Source organism: Lithobates pipiens, unplaced genomic scaffold, assembly GCF_037356315.1.
Source record: "Lithobates pipiens isolate NorthernLeopardFrog02 unplaced genomic scaffold, aLitPip1_a1.2 Scaffold_19, whole genome shotgun sequence".
Taxonomy (NCBI): Eukaryota; Metazoa; Chordata; class Amphibia; order Anura; family Ranidae; genus Lithobates; species Lithobates pipiens.
The window spans coordinates 532,039,874-532,058,223 of record NW_027507764.1 but is presented as its reverse complement, the minus strand read 5'-3'; the positions used below and the strand labels follow the sequence as shown (position 1 = coordinate 532,058,223).

The window sequence follows — 18,350 nt, the reverse complement described above, 5'->3', positions numbered from 1 at the left end:
TCCCATCACCATTTAATACCACCCCAGACACTATAATAACCCCATCTCCCCTGAACCCTGTACTCTCTGACAATGCACTCCCCTATTACTCCTTATTAACTTGTTTGTTAAACCAGACATCCCGAGTCTCCTGCATTTGGCTGCGGACTCCCAGACACCCGAGAGCGCAGGGCGATCTCCCGGCTGGGTCTGTTACTCAGCCACAGACAAACAGAGCAGCCCGAGCTGCATAGTTGCCAACGGTCCCGAATTTCCCAGGACATTCCTGGGATTAGGACATTTGTCCCGAATAGGGATGAGCTTCGTGTTCGAGTCGAACATACGTTCGACTCGAACATCGGCTGTTCGTCCGTTCGGCGAAGTCCGAACATTTTGGTCCGTTCGCGCCAAATTCGTGTGGCGCTCACGGCCCACAATGCACTGCGATGGCGCAGTGCATTGCTGGCTCATGATTGGCCAAGCATGCACTGTGACCCCGCATGCTTGGCCAATCGCAGCGCCAGCAGCGAGGAGAGCCATGAGTGGCCACAGGCAGGATGCCTGTGGCCAATCATAGCTCAGGCTGTGTAGTGCACGCCCCACACTATATAAGGCCGCCAGCGCGGCGGCCTTGTGTAGTGTGTTGGCGTTTGAAGCAGTGGGTGTTCTGTGTACCTTCAACACAGTATACACCGATCGTTTTCGGACGATTTTCGATCTTGCTGTTGTGTAGTGGTTGTTGTCTGCGTGCCCTGACCGCAGTATACACCGCTATGTTCACCTCACCTATATAGCTAGTGATCTATCTTTTATAATAGAGCTTGCAGTCAGTAGTGTTAGGAGCTTGTGCATGCTGTCTGCGTGCTCTGTACCCAGTACATACCGCTATATCCACCTACATAGCTGTTCTCTATTTGAGCCCACTTGCCATCTGCAGGAGTTATTGGAAGTTGTGTGTGCCTCCAGCACAGCACAGTATACATCTGTATATACCCCTTTATCTCTGGTGTTCTATAATAAAGGCATCTGCAGGAGTTAGTGGGTGTTCTGTGTACCTTCAACACAGTACACACCGATCGTGTTCGGACGATTTTCGATCTTGCTGTTGTGTAGTGGTTGTTGTCTGCGTGCCCTGACCGCAGTATACACCGCTATATTCACCTCACCTATATAGCTAGTGATCTATCTTTTATAATAGAGCTTGCAGTCAGTAGTGTTAGGAGCTTGTGCGTGCTGTCTGTGTGCTCTGTACCCAGTACATACCGCTATATCCACCTACATAGCTCTTCTCTATTTGAGACCACTTGCCATCTGCAGGAGTTATTGGAAGTTGTGTGTGCCTCCAGCACAGCATACATCTGTATATACCCCTTTATCTCTGGTGTTCTATAATAAAGGCATCTGCAGGAGTTAGTGGGTGTTGTGTGCCTCTAGCACAATATACACTACCCAACTGCTTTTTTACCCAACTCCCTTCAGGCCATTACCATGTCTGGAAGGCCAGCAAGGAGAGGCAGACAGGCGCGAGCCGATAAAAGAGGGCAAGCAGGCTCTGTGTCTAGAGACAACAGTGCTGGTCGTGGACGCGGTGCATTGTCATCAGCACGTGGCCATGGGACATGCTTGTCCTTTTCGGCAGCTGGACATGTTGAGCCGCAACATGCCAACGACTTGGTAGAGTGGATGACCAAGCCCTCTTCATCCTCCTCATCCTCTCTCACCCAGTCTCAGGGTACTAGCAAAGCAGCTGCCAACGCATCGTCTTCCCTCCTCTCAATGTCATCATCAGTGACTCCTTCCCTAGACCCACCACGTCCTCCTGAGGATTCTCCTGAACTCTTTGAGCACAGTGTTGGGTACATGCTCCAGGAGGATGCCCAGTGTTTTGTGGGCTCTGATGATGACACTCAGCTAGAGGAAGGCAGTAGCGTGAGCGCAGAGAGAGGGGATGCTGAAGAAGGACAGCAATCTGTCAGTCATGTTCCACAAGCTGCAGCATACTGCCAGGTTTGCTACAGCGATGAAGAGGAAGGGGATGATGAGGGCACTGACTCCACGTGGGTGCCTGGAAGGAGAGAGGAGGAGGAGGAGGCACATGTCCAACGAGGCAGGATGCCCTCCGGGGGCCAGCTTAGGGGCAGCACACTGACTGAATCACACCGCAGAGCTCCGCCTGTGCAGGGCGCTGCCTCTGCGCGTTATTCTAAAAGTTCTTTGGTGTGGGCCTTTTTTGAGACGAGTGCATCAGATCGCACCGCTGCTATTTGCAACATATGTCTCAAGCGTATCTCACGTGGCCAAAACATCAGCCGCTTGGGCACCACATGCTTGACCAGACATATATTGACCTGCCATGCAGCTCGTTGGCGAGCGTACCTCAAAGACCCACACCAAAGAACAAAGTGGACCTCTCCTTGCTCCTCATCAGCTGGCATCTCCAACCCCACTAGACCTTCAGTCCTCTCTGAAACCTGCTCTGAGAGGAATGAAGGTGTAGAATTAGGTGTGTCACAGCCAAGTGCTTCCGGGAACTCTGCTTGCGGTACACCCACGTGCGATTATAGCAGGCAAATGTCCCTGCCCCAGCTGCTGGACCGGCGAAAGAAGTTCACTCCCAGCCATCCACATGCCTAGCGGTTGAATGCTAGCTTGGCTAAATTGCTAGCACTTCAACTGCTGCCTTTTCAGTTGGTAGACTTGGCCCCCTTCCGTGAGTTTGTACAATGTGCGGTTCCTCAGTGGCAGGTCCCCAAACGACACTTTTTCTCACGGAAGGCGATTCCGGCTCTCTACCGGCATGTGGAAGGCAATGTCCTTGCCTCGCTGGACAGGGTGGTCAGCGGTAAGGTGCATATTACCGCTGACTCATGGTCCAGCAGGCATGGACAGGGACGTTACCTGTCTTTCACGGCCCATTGGGTCACTCTTCTGGCAGCTGGGAAGGATGCAGGACAAGGTGCAGTAGTGTTGGAGGTTGTTCCGCCACCACGCCTCAAAAATGCTACTATTGGTTGTGACACACCTCTCTCCTCCACCCCCTCCTCTTCTTCTTCCTCCATGGCCTCTTCCAGTGCTCTGTCCTCAGAACCAGCGGTGCTTCGTAGGCGTTCCAGGGGCTACACAAGTACGCAGGCAAAACGATGCCATGCCGTGCTTGCGCTGGTTTGTTTGGGGGACAGGAGCCACACTGGGGCGGATGTTTTGTCAGCTCTGCAGGGGCAGGCCGAGAGGTGGTTGACGCCACGCCAGCTTAAGCCAGGAATGGTGGTTTGTGACAATGGCACCAACCTCCTCTCCGCCCTCCGACAGGGACAACTGACCCATGTGCCCTGTGTAGCTCACGTCCTTAACCTGGTGGTGCAGCGGTTCTTGGGCAGGTACCCCGGCTTACAGGATGTCCTGAAGCAGGCCAGGAAAGTCTGTGTGCATTTCCGCCAATCATTTAATGCCTGTGCTCGGCTGGCTGAGCTCCAAAAGGAGTTGAACCTGCCCAAGAACCGCCTTATATGTGACATGCCCACCAGATGGAACTCAACGTTGGCCATGCTGCAGCGGCTGCACACGCAGCAGAGGGCCATCAATGAGTACCTGTGCGACTACGGCACCAGGACAGGGTCAGGGGAGCTCGGTTTTTTCTCACCACGCCAGTGGGGCATGATCAGGGATGCATGCACTGTCCTGTCACCGTTTGAGGAGGCCACAAGGATGGTGAGCAGTGACAGTGCATGCATCAGTGACACTGTACCTCTTGTCCACCTCTTGGAGCATACGCTGCGTGGAATAATGGACAGGGCACTTGAGGCAGAACAGAGGCAGGAAGAGGAGGACTTCCTTGCCTCTCAAGGCCCCCTTTATCCAGACAGTGTTCCTGCTGTGCCACCCATCACACAGGAAGAGGATGAGGAGGATGATTGTGTCAGCATGGAGGTGGAGGCTGGCACTCAGCATCAGCAGCAGCAGCAGCAGTCTTGTAGGGATGATTTACAGTCCCAAGAAACACGTGGACTTGTACGTGGCTGGGAGGAGGTAGCTGCGGATCATGTTGTCCTTAGTGACACAGAGGACTCCGGACCGAATGCCTCAGCTAACCTACGCTGCATGGCCTCTCTGATCCTGCAAAGCCTGCGGAAGGATCCTCATATTCTTCGGATCAAGGAGAGGGACCATTACTGGCTGGCCACTCTCCTTGATCCACGGTACAAGGGTAAGGTTGCCGACCTTATCTTGCCATCGCAGAGGGAGCAGAGGATGAGACATCTCCGGGAGGCCTTGCAGAAAGGTCTGTGCAACGCGTTCCCAGAGACTGGGAGGTTACAAACTCCTGGTCCTGGACAACGTGTGGCTGAGGCATCGGTCAGAAGGAGCGGTGGAGAAGGTGGCCGTCTGACTGATGCTTTCAGACAATTTTTTAGTCCGCAGCCCCAAGGTATGATCGGTTCCAGCACCCATCGCCAGCGTCTGATTTACATGGTGCAGGAATACCTAGGGGCAAGGTCAGACTTGGACACCTTTCCCACCGAAAATCCTCTGGCTTACTGGGTCTTGAGGATGGATCACTGGCCAGAGCTTGCACAGTATGCAATTGAGCTACTGGCCTGTCCTGCATCCAGCGTTCTTTCGGAACGCACCTTCAGTGCTGCTGGTGGCTTTGTTACCGATCACAGGGTGCGCCTGTCCACCGAATCAGTTGATCGACTGACCTTCATCAAGATGAATCAGTCTTGGATCACCCACAGCTACCAAGCACCTGAAGCTGATGTAACAGAATAATTTTTTTTGAAATATCACATCCCTTCAAGACTGCCTATGCTGATGCTGAGTGACTGTCCTGTTATGTTGATTGTCTATCCTCTTCCTCCTCCACTGATATGTTGGAAGAACATTTCTGGTTCTGGTTGATGCCATCAGCACGATTTTTTTGCCCCTGTTTAACAGGGGCGTTTAAGTACAATTTTTGATGCAATGCTTTGCAGCAGGGCTAATTCCTGCAATCAAACAAGAGTATATGGGAGAGGTTGCAGTGTGGTGGCACCAGCACCAGTGCCTAAGGCCCAATTTTTCTGCCCCTGTTTAACAGGGGCGTTTAATTACAATTTTTGATGCAATGCTTTGCAGCAGGGCTAATTCCTGCAATAAAACTAGAGTATATCGCAGAGGTTGCAGTGTGGTGGCACCAGCACCAGTGCCTAAGGTCCAATTTTTCTGCCCCTGTTTAACAGGGGCATTTAAGTACAATTTTTGATGCAATGCTTTGCAGCAGGGCTAATTCCTGCAATAAAACTAGAGTATATGGGAGAGGTTGCAGTGTGGTGGCACCAGCACCAGTGCCTAAGGCCCAATTTTTCTGCCCCTGTTTAACAGGGGCGTTTAATTACAATTTTTGATGCAATGCTTTGCAGCAGGGCTAATTCCTGCAATAAAACTAGAGTATATGGCAGAGGTTGCAGTGTGGTGGCACCAGCATCAGTGCCTAAGGCCCAATTTTTCTGCCCCTGTTTAACAGGGGCGTTTAATTACAATTTTTGATGCAATGCTTTGCAGCAGGGCTAATTCCTGCAATAAAACTAGAGTATATGGCAGAGGTTGCAGTGTGGTGGCACCAGCACCAGTGCCTAATGCCCAATTTTTCTGCCCCTATTTAACAGGGGCGTTTAAGTACAATTTTTGATGCAATGCTTTGCAGCAGGGCTAATTCCTGCAATAAAACTAGAGTATATGGGAGAGGTTGCAGTGTGGTGGCACCAGCAGCAGTGCCTAAGGCCAAATTTTTCTGCCCCTGTTTAACAGGGACATGTAATTACAATTCTTGATATAATATTTCACAGGAGGGCCCCTTCCTGTGACCACCCAGAGTAAAGGTGAGGACTTATAGTGTTGTGGCACCAGCACCACAACCACCAAAGGTCAATTTTTCTACCACTGTTCAACAATGGCATGTAATTACAATTCTTGATATAATCGTTCACAGCAGGGCGCTCCAGCGCCCACCAAGAGTCACTTTGAGGGCTTACAATGTTGTGGCAAAACCAACACCTTGTTCCGCCATTTCTGCAGAGCATATAGGGCAGGCCCCTACTTTCAAACATCCAATTTACAAACATCTCCTACTTGCAAACGGAAGGAGACAACAGCAAGTGAGATGAAAAAAGATGGACGACAAAACAAATTATACAGGGGTGATAACCCTTCCCTATGTTTTCCAAAAAGCTTAAAAATAGTTTTTTTTGGCTGGAGCTACACTTTAACCACTTTCAGACCGGACCATTTTGCTGGTAAATGACCAGAGGTCTTTTTACACTTTGGCACTGCGCTGCTTTAACTGGTAATTGCGCGGTCATGCAATGTTGTACCCAAACGAAATTTGCGTCCTTTTCTTCCCACAAATAGAGCTTTCTTTTAAAGGTATTTGACTGACTCTGCGATTTTTATTTTTTGCGATATAAACGTAAAAAGACCGCAAATTTTGAAAAAAAATGATATTTTCTACTTTTTGTTATTAGAAAAATCCAATAAACTCAATTTTAGTCATACATTTAGGCCAAAATGTATTCAGCCACATGTCTTTGGTAAAAAAAAAGTCAATAATTGTATATTTATTGGTTTGCGCAAAAGTTGTCACATCTACAAACTAAGGTACATTTTCTGGAATTTACGCAGCTTTTATTTTATGACTGCCTATCTCATTTCTTGAGGTGCTAAAATGGCAGGGCAGTACAAAACCCCCCCAAATGACCCCATTTTGGAAAGTAGACACCCTAAGGAAATTGATAAGAGGCATGTTGAGCCCATTGAATATTTTATTTTTTTGCCGCAAGCGATTGAATAATGACAAAAAAAAAAATTTTTTTTTTTTTTTACACAAAGTTGTCACTAAATGATATATTGCTCACACATGCCATGGTTATATGTGGAATTGTACCCCAAAATACATTCTGCTGCTTCTCCTGAGTACGGGGATACCACATGTGGTCGACTTTTTGGAAGCCTAGCCGCGTACGGGGCCCCGAAAGCCAAGCACCGCCTTCAGGATTTCTAAGGGCATACATATGTCATTTTACTCCTCACTACCTATCACAGTTTTGAAGGCCATAAAATGCCAAGATGGCACAAAACCCCCACAAATGACCCCATTTTAGAAAGTAGACACCCCAAGCTATTTGCTGAGAGGCATGTTGAGTCCATGGAATATTTTATATTTTGCCACAAGTTGCGGGAAAATGACAAACTTTATAAATTTTTCACAAAGTTGTCACTAAATGATATATTGCTTACACATGCTATGGGCATATGTGAAATTACACCCCAAAATAAATTCTGCTGCTTCTCCTGAGTACGGGGATACCACATGTGTGGGATTTTTTGGGAGCCTAGCCGCGTACGGGGCCCCGAAAACCAAGCACCGCCTTCAGGCTTTCTAAGGCCGTAAATTTTTAATTTCACGCCTCACTACCTATTACAGTTTTGAAGGCCATAAAATGCCAAGATGGCACAAAACCCCCACAAATGACCCCATTTTAGAAAGTAGACACCCCAAGCTATTTGCTGAGAGGCATGTTGAGTCCATGGAATATTTTATATTTTGCCGCAAGTTGCGGGAAAATTACAAACTTTTTTTTTTTTTTTTCACAAAGTTGTCACTAAATGATATATTGCTCACGCATGCCATGGGCATATGTGAAATGACACCCCAAAATAAATTCTGCTGCTTCTCCTGAGTACGGGGATACCACATATGTGGGACTTTTTGGGAGCCTAGCTGCGTACGGGGCCCCAAAAGCCAAGAACCGCCTTCAGGCTTTCTAAGGGCGTAAATCTTTGATTTCACGCCTCACTACCTATTACAGTTTTGAAGGCCATAAAATGCCAAGATGGCACAAAACACCCACAAATGACCCCATTTTAGAAAGTAGACACCCCAAGCTATTTGCTGAGAGGCATGTTGAGTCCATGGAATATTTTATATTTTGCCGCAAGTTGCGGGAAATTTACAAACTTTTTTTTTTTTATTTTTTTTTTCACAAAGTTGTCACTAAATGATATATTGCTCATGCATGCCATGGGCATATGTAAAATGACACCCCAAAATAAATTCTGCTGCTTCTCCTGAGTACGGGGATACCACATGTGTGGGATTTTTTGGGAGCCTAGGTGCGTACGGGGCCCCGAAAGCCAAGAACCGCCTTCAGGCTTTCTAAGGGCGTAAATCTTTGATTTCATGCCTCACTACCTATTACAGTTTTGAAGGCCATAAAATGCCAAGATGGCACAAAACCCCCACAAATGACCCCATTTTAGAAAGTAGACACCCCAAGCTATTTGCTGAGAGGCATGTTGAGTCCATGGAATATTTTATATTTTGCCACAAGTTGCGGGAAAATTACAAACTTTTATTTTTTTTTCACAAAGTTGTCACTAAATGATATATTGCTCACACATGCCAGGGACATATGTGAAATGACACCCCAAAATAAATTCTGCTGCTTCTCCTGAGTACGGGGATACCACATGTGTGGGACTTTTTGGGAGCCTAGTCGCGTACGGGGCCCCGAAAACCAAGAACCGCCTTCAGGATTTCTAAGGGTGTAAATTTTGGATTTTACACCTCACTACCTATCACAGTTTTGAAGGCCATAAAATGCCAAAATAGCACAAAACCCCCCAAAATGACCCCATTTTGGAAAGTAGACACCCCAAGCTATTTGCCGAGAGGCATGGTGAGTATTTTGCAGCTCTCATTTGTTTTTGAAAATGAAGAAAAAAAAAAATAATGTATATTTTTTTTCTTTTTTTCAATTTTCAAAACTTTGTGACAAAAATGAAGGTCTGCAAAATACTAACCATACCTCTCGGCAAATAGCTTGGGGTGTCTCCTTTCCAAAATGGGGTCACTTGGGGGGATTTTGTGCTATCTGGGCATTCCATGGCCTCCGAAACTGTGATAGGCAGTGAGGAATGAAATCTAAAATTTACACCCTTAGAAATCCTGAAGGTGGTGCTTGGATTTTGGGGTACCGTACGCGGTTAGGCTCCCAAAAGGTCTCACACTTGTGGTATCCCCGTACTCAGGAGAAGCAACAGAATGTATTTTGGGGTGTAATTTTACATATAACCATGGCATGTTTGAGCAATATATCATTTAATGACAACTTTGTGCAAAAAAAAAAAAAAAATAATAATAATGTATTTTTTCCACAACTTTTGTCAAAATATAAAATATTCCATGGACTCGACCTGCCTCTCAGCAAATAGCTTGGGGTGTCTACTTTCTAAAATGGGGTCATTTGGGGGGGTTTTGAACTGTCCTGGCATTTTATGCACAACATTTAGAAGCTTATGTCACACATCACCCACTCTTCTAACCACTTGAAGAAAAAGCCCTTTCTGACACTTTTTGTTTACATGAAAAAATATTTTTTTTTGCAAGAAAATTACTTTGAACCCCCAAACATGTAGTGTTTTTTTAAAGCAAAAGCCCTACCGATTAAAATGGTGGGTGTTTCATATTTTTTTTTCACACGGTATTTGCGCGGCGATTTTTCAAACGCATTTTTTGGGGAAAAAACACACTTTTTTTTATTTTAATGCACTAAAAATCACTATATTGCCCAAATGTTTGATGAAATAAAAAATATGATCTTAGGCCGAGTACATGGATACCAAACACGACATGCTTTAAAATTGCGCAGAAACGTGCAGCGGCGACAAACTACGTACATTTTTAAAAGCCTTTAAATGCCTTTACAGGTGACCACTTTAGATTTACGGAGGAGGTCTACTGCTAAAATTAGTACCCTCGATCTGACCTTCGCGGTGATACCTCACATGCATGGTGCAATTGCTGTTTACATATGCCACCAGACCAACGCTTGTGTTCCGCGTTGCGCCTTAGCAGGGGGGGACAGGGGTGGTTTTTTTTTTTTTTTATTATTTATTTTGCTTTTTTATTTTTTTTTTAAACTGTTCCTTTCATTTATATATATTTTTTTATGATTTTTATTGTTATCTCAGGGAATATAAATATCCCCTATGATTGCAATAGGTAGTGACAGGTACTCTTTTTTAAAAAAATTAGGGTCTATCAGACCCTAGATCTCTCCTCTGTCCTCAAAGCATCTGACCACACCAAGATCGGTGTGATAAAATGCTTTCCCAATTTCCCAATGGCGCTGTTTACATCCCGCAAAATCTAAGTCATGAAATGCTCGTAGCTTCCGGTGTCTTAGGCCATAGAGATGATTGGAGCCATTCTGGTCTCTGATCAGCTCTATGGTCAGCTGGCGGAACCACCGGCTGCATTCTCAGGTTCCCTGTTGGGACAGGAGAGCCTGAGAAAACCATGGAAGATGGTGCGGGGGGGGGGACATTCCCTCCCACTGCTTGTAAAAGTAGTCTAGAGGCTAATTAGCCACTAGGATTGCTTTTACATAAAAGCCGACCGCTGGCTGAAAAGAATGATACCAAGATGATACCTAAACCTGCAGGCATCATTCTGGTATAAGCACTCAAAGTCCCGCAACATACCAGTATGTTGCTGGAACTGGTTGGGCATATATTGTATTTTTTTTTTCATGCAGCCTGTGGGCTGAACGAAAAAAAAATATTGATCGGTGGGCATGCCCACCATTAGATACCACCCTTCATCCACCCACTTTCTAATGGTGGGCATACATGCACCATTTATATATGCCGAAGCATGGGGGCATCCTCCCGCAAAAGGTAGGAGCAGATCGTTCCTCCACCCCGTATGCCCCCATGCTTCGGCATATATGCTCTTTTTTAACTGTGGTGGTGAAATCACCCCCGACAGTGCTGGAGTCGCGGCTTTATGTATCGTGGGAGCAAACGCTGTTGCTGTCAAGATAAATAAATCCGCTCTGCAGCAGAATGGCGTACCTGCTAAGCAAATGATGGTTAACAATAAAACAAAGTAACATTACAGTATAACAGTAGGACTTACCATACCTGCAAAGCAAATACAAAAAAAATCGCAAAAAATAACACATTTAACACAATCTGTGCCTAAAATATATATATGCCGAAGCATGGGGGCATCCTCCCGCAAAAAAGTTATGCCGCGTACATACATTCAAACTTTTCCACGGGCAAGCCCTCCGTCGGAATTTTGACTGTATGTACGCGGCATTAGGAGCAAAATCGATCCTCCACCCCTTATGCCCCCATGCTTCGGCATATATGCTCTTTTTTAACTGTGGTGGTGAAATCACCTCCGACAGCGCTGGAGTCGTGGCTTTACATATCGTGGGAGCAAACGCTGTTGCTGTCAAGATAAATAAATCCACGCTACAGCTGAATGGCGTACCTGAAAACAAAAAATGGTTAACAATAAAACATTGCAGAATAGAATACAGTACAAAGGAGCAGAACAATAGAGAGAGAATAGAGAGCGAGAGAGAACAATAAAACGACAACTATTTTTGGTTTTTTTATTTTATATTTTTTTTGGTTTTTTTACTTTTTTTTTTTTTTTTTTTTTAACACTTTTTTTTGTAACTTTAACACTTTTTCTGTTGTAACGGTTCCAGCGGTTTGGGTCTCTCAAAATGTGATGGCATCTTGGGAGACCCTGTGAACGTGTGCCTAGCTTGTGCAATGCTGTACCCTGCGCTAATACTCAACTAGTTCATGGTAGCGTTCAAAACACTCACCCTGACAAAGACCAGGATTGTCAGGACAGCGGGGACAATAAGAACGGGTGTCACGCCTAAATCCGCGCTTGCTACAGACACGACATCTTTTTTGGGGGGCTCGTTGGGTAGGGGTACTCGGGATGACATAAGAATAATGCCTCTCATGCAGCCGGCTTACTGCATCTGGTAGGGGAAGGTGAGGTGGAGCACCGTCTGGATACAGAAGGGCTCTGACGATATCCTCCTGGAATTTGAGGAAGGATCCAGTCCGTCCTGAAGCTTTGTGTAGTACATAAGCATTCAGTATAGCCAATTGGAATAAATAAACAGACACTTTTTTGTACCAGCGTCTGGACTTACGGGCAACTAGATACGGCGCCAACAACTGGTCATTGAGGTCCACCCCTCCCATGTTAAGGTTATATTTGTGGACACAGAGGGGTTTCTCCACAACACCAGTCGCCGTAGAAATTTGGACCGTCGTGTCTGCATGAAGGGAGGTAAGAACGAAAACATTCTTATTATCCCTCCACTTCATAGCGAGCAAATTATTACTGCGCAAGCAGGCTCTCTCCCCCAGCCTAAGACGGGACTCTACAAGCCGCTGGGGAAAGCCCCGGCGATTAGGTCGCACGGTGCCACATGCTCCAATCTGCTGATCAAACAAGTGACTAAAGAGTGGCACGCTTGTGTAATAATTGTCCACGTACAAGTGGTACCCCTTTCCGAATAAGGGTGACACCAAGTCCCACACTATCTTGCCAGCGCTTCCTATGTAATCAGGGCAGTTCTCCGGCTCTACGTGACTATCTCTTCCCTCATAAACCATGAAACTACGTGTATAGCCTGTGGCCCTGTCACAGAGCTTATACATCTTGACCCCGTATCTGGAACGCTTGTTGGGGACGTATTGTTTGAAGGACAAGCGACCAGAAAATTTAATCAGGGACTCATCAACGCAGACAACTTGATCGGGAGTAAACAAGGCTGCAAAACGTTGGTTGAAGTGGTTTATGAGGGGCCGAATTTTGTAGAGCCGATCATACTCAGGGTCTCCACGAGGACGACAGAGTTCATTGTCGCTGAAGTGCATGAACCGCAAAATCATCTCGTATCGTGCCCTGGACATGGAAGCAGAGAACACGCGCATATGGTGAATTGGGTCAATGGACCAATATGACCGCAACTCACTCTTTTTGGTTATGCCCATGTTGAGGGAGAGGCCCAGAAAGATTTTAAATTCGGAAACCGTAACTGGTTTCCATTGTCTGGCAAGGGCGGACTGGGGAATAGTGGCGATGTGTTGAGCAGCGTACAAATTGGTTTGGTCCACAATAGATCTAAAGAGATCTTCGGTGAAAAACAGTGAGTAAAAGTCAAGTGTCGTAAAATCAACTGTTTCCACGTTAATGCCAGGTTGGCCAGTGAATGGGGGAAGTACGGGTTCTGCAGAAGTGGTGGGCACCCAAATAGGATTGGCGAATTCTGCAGGAAGGGCACTATGGGTACGACGGGCCTGTCTTTGTCTTCTTCTTGGTGGCAGCGGGACACTACTTGTGCTTGCCACCTCGCCAGCTTGAACTGCACTTATGGGACTCGCCACGTCACCACGTGTTACTGCAGTGCTGGATGTAGGTCCAGGGTGTACTAGGCCGCTGGTGCTTGCCAGTTCACCAGAAGGTTGAGCGGCTCTAGTACGTCTCTGCTCCATACGAGTGACCTGCGGTTCCTGCACCTCAACAACAGAATACATACGGGATTGGGCACACCTGTTCTTAACAGCGGCCTCATCTCCGTCGTCAGAGCTATCTGTCATGGAGCCGCTGTCCTCTACAGGATCGTATTCTGAGCCTGAATCTGACAGATGAGTGACGTCCTCTTCACTATCTGTCATGCTCAGAAACGTGTAGGCCTCATCACTAGTGTACCTTCGCTTTGCCATTTTGGGCTCTAAATTTAGGGGTACACTAGTGAGACTCACAGGTAAAAAAGCACCTAGCCTGTCAGCGACTGTTTCAAAACGCTACAAAAAAAACTGTTAGCGATCGCAGGGATCAAGCCTGACTCTGCGAACGCTGCAGTTATGTGTGTTGTGTTTTGTAAGTGACAGTGATCGATCGATACTGCACTTGGGTGGGCTGGGCTGGGCTTGGCGGAGGGGCTAAACGCAGGTGCTAGCGGGTATCTGGGCTGATCCCGCTAACAATGCGTTTTGGGAAACCTAAAATGCTGGCAACGCTAATATATATCTGATCAGATACTATATTACTAAGGGAGGTGTATGCTTTGCGCGTGGGTGTTAGCGGTACTGGCACTAACCTGACGCTGGGGCGACGCAGGCCTTATCTGACCCTAAAAAACTTATATCACCCGCCGGGTGATCAGGGGGTTAAACCTTTATTAGGTAATAAATGGCGGGTGCCCTGAAACAAAAAAATATAACTAACCAACCAGCGTCACCTGTAACAGTTATATGGTGATCACTGGTGAAAGGGTTAACTGGGGGGCAATCAGGGGGCTATGCGGTAGTATATGGGGGTCCCTGACGCTATAAAAAGCTGCGGCGAACCCAAATACTTACCTGCCTATCTAGCGTCACCTGTGACACTAATACAGCGATCAGAAAAAAATCGCTTATTAGTGACACTGGCGACGGGGGGTGATCACGGGGTTAAACCTTTATTGGGGGGGTTAGGGGGGCACCCTAGAGCTAAAGGGGGCTAGCCCTAACTGCCCTAACAGTTATTACAGTCACAAATGACACCAATGCAAAAAAAAAAAAAAAAAAAAAAAAAAAAAAAAATGCACTTGGTGTCACTGTGACTGGGGGGGGCAGGGGTGATTGGGGGGTGATTGGGGGGTGATCAGGGGGGTGAAAAGTGTGCCTGGCGTGTTCTACTGTTAGTGTAGTGTTAGGTGCAACTCACCGATCCTCTCTCCTCGGTGCCGGAACGAAAAAGACCGACACGAGGAGAGAATACATCACTTCCTCTCCTGTGTTTACATTACAGGAGAGGAAGTGATGTCACGGGGGATTTTCATTCGTCGGGAGCGATCGCGAGGGGGTGGCCATGAATGAATGGCCGTCCCCTCGTCCGGGATCGCTCCCGAACGAAAACCGACCGCCGCAGGCACCGGGCGGGGGCCCGATCGGGCCCCCGACCCGCGGGAGGCAAATCACGTACATGTACGTGCTTATGCCTGCCCGTGCCATTCTGCCGACGTACATCGGCGTGCGGCGGTCGGCAAGTGGTTAAAAATGTACCAGTTGAAAATTACAAACAGATTCAACTTAACACAACAAACCTACACAGTCCCTGTTTTGTTTGCACCGCCTGTATACTGCTGTTCTGAGTATATAGGGCCTGGGGGCCACACGCATTTCCTTTTTTTAATATGGGTACAGGGTTCCCCTTAATATGCGTACAAGACCTAAATAGGCTGGTAATGGGCAGGGAGGGCTACCCATGCCATTTTTCTCAATGATTTTCAACCATATTGCAGGAACCAGATATAACATTAAAACCGCAAGCAGTTTTAAATGGTGTTATTTCCGTTTAATGTCATTTTGTGCAGGGACTGTTCTAAACACGAGAAACACGTGGCACTTCACAGGCATACTACAGACACCCCCCAGGCACCATATTTAAAGGAATATTTCACTTTTTTTTTTCACTTTAATCGTCATTAAAATCAGTGCTCTTGCCAAAACGGCCATTTTTAAAAACATTTTAGGCATTGGCCCATGTCCCCTGGGGCAGGAGCCAGGTCCCCAAACCCTTTTTAGGACAGTATCTTGCATATTAGCCGTTAAAATTAGCACTTTTAATTTCGAACGTTCGAGTCCCATAGACTTCAATGGGGTTCTAAAGTTCGTTCGAATTTGGGGTCCGTTCGAAAGTTCTGGTGCGAACCGAACCGGGGGGTGTTCGGCTCATCCCTAGTCCCGAATTAATTTTGTCCCGGGAAATTTTGTTTGTCGGGAAATTCAAATTCAATTTCTCTGCCGGCTACCATTTTTAAGAAGACCAGAAGCTGGTCTTCAATAGAGAACCGGTGGCGCCACAGTTCAAAGTCTCCGCGCGGCAATGACGGGATGTCGGGGGTCAGTGGTATGTTGAGGGCCAGTCTGTGGATGGGATCTGTCAGAGGGGGCCAGTCTGTGGATGGGATCTGTCAGAGGGGGCCAGTCTGTGGATGGGATCTGACAGAGGGGGCCAGTCTGTGGATGGGATGTCAGAGGGGGCCAGTCTGTGGATGTCATAGGGGGCCAGTCTGTGGATGTCAGAGGGGGCCAGTCTGTGGATGTCAGAGGGGGCGCCAGTGAGTCTGGATGTCAGAGGGGGCGCCAGTGAGTCCGGATGTCAGAGGGGGCGCCAGTGAGTCCGGATGTCAGAGGGGGCGCCAGTGAGTCCGGATGTCAGAGGGGGCGCCAGCGAGTCTGGATGTCAGAGGGGGCGCCAGCGAGTCTGGATGTCAGAGGGGGCGCCAGCGAGTCTGGATGTCAGAGGGCGCGCCAGTGAGTCTGTATGTCAGAGGGCGCGCCAGTGAGTCTGTATGTCAGAGGGGGCACCAGTGAGTCTGGATGTCAGAGGGGCGCAGTCAGAGTCTGGATGTCAGAGGGGCGCAGTCAGAGTCTGGATGTCAGAGTGGCGCAGTCAGAATCTGGATGTCAGAGGGGCGCAATCAGAGTCCGGATGTCAGAGGGGCACCAGATGTTAGGAGGGGCTCCGCTGATGGACACCAGATGTGAGGAAGGCCGCTCTGATGGACACCAGATGTGAGGAAGGCTGCTCTGATGGACACCAGATGTGAGGAAGGCTGCTCTGATGGACACCAGATGTGAGGAAGGCTGCTCTGATGGGGCACCTGATGTAAGGAGGGACTCTGCTGAGGGCACCTGATGGCATCTGGTGGCAGGCAACATGGCTAGTGACGCGCTCATGGCTCCCACTGATTCAGCATTATGGTGAGTTGAATGATTTAATTTCATATTACAATGTAATAATATAAATAATGCGCTTCAATCATCCTGACACCATAACAATCATGGCGCCGGGATGATTGAAGCGCTAACACCAGGTATTTGGTGTGTCTTTATCTGCTGATTGTCAAACTCTGGAAAACACATTGCTATTGTGGTGTAGGATCGGGGGGGGGGGGGGGGGCTGCTGTCCCTCCACCCCCCCCCTTTCCCTCTCCATCCCACATTCATGTCAGACACTAACCACGCCCCTTTGAGCCACGCCCCTTTGAGCCACGCCCACTATTTACGTAAACCACGCCCATATTTTGCCACGGCGCGCGCCGCATTTTATCCTTTTCCTATGCCACACCTATAACCGTATGCTCCACCCCCTAATTATAGAACAACTCCACCTACTGCCAAAAGTGTCCTGAATTTTTTTTTTACAACGTTGGCAACTATGCGAATGGAGTACGGCCACGCTGTCTGTAGCTGAGTGACAGACAGATTTAAGGTGCTGCGAGCTAAGGCAGAGGGGAGGGGAGGGGGTTGGCATGGGGGAACAGCCCATACTGCTGTTCCCAGCTTACTTTGGTTGCTGCATGGGTACTTTTTTCATTTTTTTTTTTTTTAAGTCTGGTCGGTCCGGTGTTGTGTCAAATAGTGTCCCCCGTCAGATAGTGTTCGCTGTGTTGACAAGCGGATTTCAAAAATATCCGAAGATAAACGGCGCCTGCACCGTGAGTCCAGATTCAAGCCCCACCATCCAAGTGGACATAGAATAAAAAAGAGCCGAGGTTGTGGGGCTTGCACCTGGACTCACGGCGCAGGCGCCGTTCATCCTCTGAGATTTTCCAAATCTCCTTGTGCTCCTTACTGCGCAAGTGCTGCGCAGTACACAGCGGACACTATTCGATAGGCGGACATTTTTGGACAGAACACCGACCAATTCAGCAGGGAAGGGAAGGAGGGGAGGTTGGGTGGAGGCAGAGAGAAGACTGTGCCGCCTGTGAACTGCATGCTGTAGCAACTAAAAGAAAAATATTCCCCAGCCAAGCGGACTCTTCCTCCACTTTTGGGTGCTGCTGAGCAGTGATCTTCTTCTATATCAATCCACCGAGCAGACCAGGACTGTCATGTACTTGTCGCACAGATTACTGTGCAGTGGCACCCAAAAGTAAAGAGAGTCCGGTTGACTGGGGAAAGTTTTTTTTCTCTTTCTTCTAATTGCTATAGCCTGCAAATCGCAGCGCCAAAGTCTTCTTTCTGTCTCCACCCACCCCCCTTCCTGCTGGGGAATTCTCTGATTAGGTTGGCTCACCAGCCCCATTGCAGCCAGACCCTTGGAACCAGCAGCTGTGCGATCAGGCTGCATTTCATAGGCACTGGTAAGGCTGCATTTTATTGGGGGAGGTCAGCCCGAAGCGTAACCTCCCTGAAATATGAGTTTGATGCCTCCCTGTAATTCGTTATTTTAGCAGGTTTGGCTGTCTGCTAAACTAGGAACATATTCAGAATGTCACTTCCCCGGTGTTCTGGCAGATAGTGTCCTGCCATCATATAGCGTCCGCACAGTACGGGGCAGAAGAAGCTTCGGAAAATCTCTGAAGCTGAACGGCGCCTGCGCCGTGAGTGGAGGTGGTAACCCCACCATCCAAGCAGACACAGGGTTCGGAAAATTAGAGGGCCCCTCGCGGGCCAGCTTTGCTCGCCACGCTTCGGGCTCGGCTCTTTTTATATTCCTACTCTATGTCTAC

The 18,350-nt window shown here is 47.9% G+C and overlaps 1 protein-coding gene across 2 annotated transcripts in view; it reads right to left on the bottom strand.

The window, feature by feature from the left end:
* The window catches only part of LOC143997544 (uncharacterized), a 66,200-nt gene that overhangs the window by 46,787 nt on the left and 1,063 nt on the right, over positions 1 to 18,350 (bottom strand). The window lies entirely within an intron of this gene.